This window comes from Myotis davidii, unplaced genomic scaffold, assembly GCF_000327345.1.
Source record: "Myotis davidii unplaced genomic scaffold, ASM32734v1 scaffold237, whole genome shotgun sequence".
NCBI classification, from domain to species: domain Eukaryota; kingdom Metazoa; phylum Chordata; class Mammalia; order Chiroptera; family Vespertilionidae; genus Myotis; species Myotis davidii.
In genome coordinates this window covers 121,743-128,086 of record NW_006287912.1, presented here as the reverse complement: position 1 = coordinate 128,086, position 6,344 = coordinate 121,743, and the positions used below count along the sequence as shown (strand labels likewise).

The 6,344-nt window shown below is 39.1% G+C and overlaps 1 protein-coding gene across 1 annotated transcript in view; it reads right to left on the bottom strand.

Annotated features, from left to right (window-relative positions):
* Positions 1-6,344, bottom strand: part of HPRT1 (hypoxanthine phosphoribosyltransferase 1) — a 39,803-nt gene that overhangs the window by 33,226 nt on the left and 233 nt on the right. The gene's annotated exons all lie outside the window — the stretch shown is intronic.

Sequence of the window (6,344 nt, the reverse complement as noted above, 5' to 3'; positions counted from 1 at the left end):
TCTCTCTCATCATTGTTTCTATCTCTCGCTCCTCCCTTCCTGTCTGAAATCAATAAAAAGATATATTTTTTTAAAAATATGTAAATAAATAAAATAAATAAAAATACAAGGTACCCAACCTCATGACCTTTTCTAATCCTAATTTTCTACCAAAGGCCCATCTCCAAATACCATTATGTTGGGGATGTTAGGGCTTCAAGACATATGGGGGGGTGGGGGTGGGAACAAACATTTATTCCATAACAAAAACTTAACATAAAATGGCTAGTGATCACAAAGAAGGTTCTGGATGGCTCTGGGGAGGACCCAAACATAAAATATTTGGGGAGAGCGGTCTGGAGGTACCACAAGTGGTGACAAATGAAAATGCAGTTTCTTTCCAGATCCACCTTTCCCATTATTGCCATTTCTGGCTGAACTGGAAATCAAAGGATAGGTTAATAGCTCTGAGCTACTTAACATTTAGCCAGACATTTCAGAAATCTGAATGCATCTCTTCAGAGCTTTAGAACAAAGCTCTCAAATTCTAACCTACCTGTAATATACTTGTTAATGATAAAATCCAGACAGGTACTTTTATTAATATGAAAGACTGAAAAATATACATAAAAATTCTAATTACAAAGATATATAAAATTATAGTAAGCAAGGAATTTAACTCGAGCTAAGATAACACTTGCAACATCAATTTATCATCTGTGACTAGGATTGCTTAAGTCTCTTTGTGGTAAAAAACAAAAAAACAAAAAAACAATGTTTTTGGGTCCAAACAAGACTGAATGGAAATGAAGAAGTGAGTCTTAAAATGAACTATATGAGTTAAAAGATATATGATAATAGATAAAACAGATCTTACTTTTTTTCCCTAGTAACCAACATTTCTAAGCTACTAGAACGGGCAGAAATTGCTAGGTGGCATATTTTTCTATTTTTACCTTTTATATTCAGACTAGAACAGTGACGGTGAAACTATGACACGCGTGTCAGAGGTGACACACAAACTCATTTTTTTGGTTGATTTTTCTTTGTTAAATGGCATTTAAATATATAAAATAAATATCAAAAATATAAATCTTTGTTTTACTATGGCTGCAAATATCAAAAAATTTCTATATGTGACACGGCACCAGAGTTAAGTTAGGGTTTTTCAAAATGCTGACATGCTGAGCTCAAAAGGTTTGCCATCACTGGACTAGAAGCCCGGTGCACAAAAATTTGTGCACTCCGAGGGTCCCTCAGTCAGGCCTGTGCCCTCTCACAGTCTGGGACCTCTCGGGGAATGACCACCTGCTGGCTTAGGCCTGCTCCCTGGGGGATTGGGCCTCAGATGGCAGTCAGACATCCCTCTGGCAGCCCAGGAGCCCTCGGGGGATGTCCACTTGCCAGCGGGGAGCAGGCCTAGCTGCAGTCAGACATCCTTAGCACTGCTGAGGTGGGAGAGGCTCCCACCACCATCGCTGTACTGGCAGACGTCAGCCTGGCTTGTGGCTGAGCAGAACTCCCCCTGTGGGAAGACACTGACCACCAGGGGGCAGCTCCTGCACTGAGCATCTGCCCCCTGGTGGTCAGTGTGTGTCATAGTGACCAGTCATTCCCAGTCATTCTGCTGTTAGGGTCAATTTGCATATTACCCTTTTATTATATAGGATGCTTTAAAATTCTCAAAACACACTAAAGCAGATATGTCATCCCCTTAAGATAATATGCAATATCAGAGTATCATAAAACCAAAATTATGAATTACTGATACACATATTCCTAAATGTGAAAGTAATTTAAGCTAGTAGTGTATTCATCTTCCAATTTTATGAATCTTACAAATAAATTACACATATAACTTGCTTGCCCTCCCTTCTAATGGTTAAAGAATTAAACATTTTATAACAACGTAAGCATTGTAAAATTAAAATCAGCATTCTTACCTATTCAATTCAGGGATAAATTATTAGCTGCTCCTAGATAAGTGGGCTCATAACTACTATATGTGCAAGGACATAAATTTATCCAACACTATGGTCTTTCCTTTTATTAGTGTGCACTGTGGAATAACAAGTATATTCATTCTGGGCAAAAAGTATATACCTATCAATTATCAGAATCACAGTGTGGAAGATAGTAATTCCATAGCAATTTGAAGTATCTGTCTGAATTCTTATTAGTTGCAAATTATTCTAAATGCTAGCAATTTGGTTATCACTTGCAAGAAAAATATTGATTGATATTAACAATGATGGTTGATAATTTCAGAACATATAAATTTACTGAATCCACACAATATAAAATTACAGAAAGAATATATAGTTCATCTTTAGCATCTCTTCACGCAGGGGAAAATAGCATGGCCCAGTTACTGCCTAATGAACTACAGAAAATTCCATGGCCCCTCTTCTCTGCTAATGTGATTGGTCCTTTTGTCTTTTTTCCTACCTCCTTACAAAGGACTTCCCACAATACACAGATACAAATAATGGAAAACAATTAAAATGGATCTATAACTATGTGCTACATTACTCAATTTGCAGAATAAAACCTCCAAATGATCTGCTCCATTTTTTGGTGGTCACAAATAATAATTTTGGTCTATACTATTGTCAGTCTAAACCAGTGATAGCGAACCTTTTGAGCTTGGCATGTCAGCACTTTGAAAAACCCTAACTTAACTCTGGTGCTGTGTCACATATAGAAATTTTCTGATATTTGCAACCATAGTAAAACAAAGTTTTATATTTTTGATATTTATTGTACATATTTAAATGCCATTTAACAAAGAAAAATCAACCAAAAAATGAGTTTGCGTGTCACCTCTGACACGCGTGTCATAGGTTCACCATCACTGGTCTAAACCCTGTTATAAATAAAATAGGGTAGCCCTGGCTGGGTGGCTCAGCTGGTTGTACACCAAAAAAAGTTGCAGGTTCAATTCCCAGTCAGGGCACATACCTGGATTACAGGTTTGATTCCCATTTGGGGTGCATATGGGAGGCAGCCAATGAATGCTTCTCTCTCTCTCTCCCTCTTCTCTCTCTCTTAAAAAATGATAGGATTGTGGATCAAAAAATGCACTATTTTATCAATTCTGTGAAAATTATTGGTAGGGTAAGATTTAAATCTGGTTAGTACAGGATTACATTTCTAACATTACCATCCTGAAATTTAGAAAATATAATATTCACATAATGCATATTTGATGTTTTACATCAATTTGCAGAACTCCAGGAGTTTGCTCTTAGTTCAACTATATCCAAGCTTATCCTGGCAGTTTAATGACAGTTATAAGCAGCATGGGTTATATCAAGCATATCTGGGGGACAATTTCATCGAAGTAATGTTGGGCATGTTACTTCACCAATTTGTGCCTCCAAGGTCATACTAGTACTTATCTACCTCACAGATACCTATTATGTAACTTTGGGACAGTTACAGTCAATAATGTCTGCAAAATATTTACCTCAATGCCTGACTAAATAATATATAATACTAAAAGCGTAATATGCTAATTAGACCAGATGTCCTTCCAGACAAGCTGGGGCTGTGAGGGCCGAGCCCCTTGCACAAATTTCGTGCATCAGGCCTCTAGTTATAAATAATTAGCCACAACTGTCACTACGAACTTAAAAGTAAAGATGTTAAGAACAGACTCTGGGGCCAGATAACTTAAGATTCATATCCTAGCATTGCTGAGTGATCTTCGGCAAGATGCTCAACCTCTCTTGAGCCTCATAAATTATTTTCTAAATATCAAACTGTAACCAATACATAGCAAGCACTATTGCTAACATGCAGACAATTTCTGGGAAGGAAATAAAAAATAAGACAGGAATTTGCAAATCAAAAAGATAAACAAAATTACCACCAGCCAGTTCTAGCCATAATAATTCACCCTATGCTGGGGCAGGCATCATACCCAAAGGTAAAAGCATCCAATTTCTTCAGCAACTGAATAAAAACAATCCCCACCATTTTTTGAGTACCTACTACTAGTACAACATTTAAGTGTATGGGTTCTTAAAGAGACCTAGGTTTAAATCTGAGCTCCTCTTAATAACTGTGTGATGTGGGTATGTTATGTTGAGGTTAAATTACTTAACCTCTCTGAAGCTTGAAAGATTCCTTCTTTGTAAAATGGTAATAATCATATTACTTTTACAGGGACGTTTTGAGGGTAGGCCCCTGTAGGTAAACACAATGGTAACTATTATTACTCCTTATCAGTCAGGACCCACACAAAGGTTGATTCCCATAAATCATCTTACAATCCTTTCAATAATACCATGAGGTAGCTAACACTTCAGTTATACCTAAGGACACCAAGATGAAACAGAATTTGCCACCCCAAAATAGACTTTTTGGGTATATTACTATAAACTCATTATTTTCAAGAAACAAAAGACTCAGGAAAAACCTTTGACCTTCCCTGGAACTACCTAAAAGAATTTAGATAGAGGGGAGCAATCATCATAGACAGCTATAGTTTAATATGAATTAAGTGTAACAGACAGGATTCTGTGTCCCATTGTTAAAGATGGCCCAGCAAATGTTTATTTACCAAACATTTACTTTTCCATCTCCCTGCAAATTGCCATCCTACTTTGAAGTCCCAAACCACAACTCCCTCTTCTCCTTAGCTCAAGATCACATACAAGCCTCAATTACTATGGAACCCCCGTATGTACATACATAATAAATTTGGTCATTTTCTTTGGTTAATGTCTCATGCTAATTTGATTATTAGTCCAGCAGAAGAATTTAGCAGGTAGAAGGGAAATTATTTTTCCTCCCCTATAACACTTAAGCCAAAAAGTGCAATAAGTTGCCCAATGCCACACAACTGATTTCTAGGCCAGATTCCATTAAGAACACTGCTCTTCCCCAGGCCAGAGAATTTTGTCCCCTGCAGCTCAGTTAGTTGGAGTATCCTCTCTTGCACCAAAAGGTTTCAGGTTCATTCCCAGTCAGGGCACATACGTAGGTTTCGGGTTCAATCCCTGGTCCAGATTCATATGGGAGGCAACCGATTGATAATTCTCTCGAACCTCTCTCTCTCTCTAAAAAAAAAAAAAAAAAAAATCAATAAACATGTCCTCAAGTGAGGATTTAAAAAATAAAAGAACACTGATTTTACCTGAACTCACAATGCCTAGTAAGAAATAGAATCCTTTCTTTTATAGGGCTCAAATGGTAAATTATTTTTGTTGCCCTGGTGGGTGTAGCTCAGTTGGTTGGGTCACATCCTAGGCACCAAAAGGTTGCCAAAAGGTCACTGGTTGGATTCCCAGTCAGGGCATAAGCATGAGTTTCGGTTCAATCCTTAGTTGGGGAGAATGCAGGACACAGCTGATCAATGTTTTGCTCTCCCCCTCACCTTTCCTCTCTATAAAAATCAATAAAAAAATTTGAACATTATTAAAGTATTCATTCAACAAACCATTACTGAGAATGCCTTACATGTCAAACGCTGTACTATAAAGGCAGGGTTACAGTGATGATTCCTTCCCTTATAAAGTTTGTGTTTTATTAGGAGACAGTCAACAGGTAATCAGGAAACTGCTTGAGCAATACAAAATGATACAATGATGCAGGCTAAGTGTTGGGAGGAGTTGGCTATTTTAACGAGCATGATCAGAAAGGTGAGGGGGGAAGGGGAGCAGCTTGGTTTGTTCTAGAAATAAGAAAAGGAACCAATGAGGTTGGAGACGATGTGAGAGGCTGCTTATGGAATGAATGTCCCTGAAGATAAGGATGAGATACATTTTTTTTTTGTCCCCTGCAGCCTCAAAGAGCATGGGATACAGTTTCAAGCATATCTGAATTCCAGGTCTGTCACCACTACGCAAGCAAAATTACCTAATATCATTTCATTATTTCCTTCGTGAGTAAAAATGTAAACATGGTTACCGCTACCAAAGAGTCCGGTCGGGATCAGGGAGGCACAAATATTTGCTGAACTAGATGAAAACATCAGTACCCACGTGTCCTCTCATGTGGTGGTTTCCTGCCTGGGCCCTCCAAAGGGGTACCCGGAAGCCATCACTTCCATCCCCCAAATGTACAGAAAAGGGCCTCTCCCTCACCCCACCAGATCATTCTTGAATTGGCCCACGGCCCCTCTCCCCCAGCACACTCGCAAATAGCACAAGTCCGCCAACACGCCATTCTCCCCTACCCCCCCGCCCCACACACACACACACAAACACACACTCTTCCACACGCTTTCCCACGACTCTGCAAAGGAGGCACCCACCCCGGCCTCCCCATTCCGTTCCCCGCCGTCCTGGTGTGACGTAAAGCTGAACCCAGAAAGCTACGGCCGTCCCCACACCCACCCCGCTCCTGGGCTTCCCCGG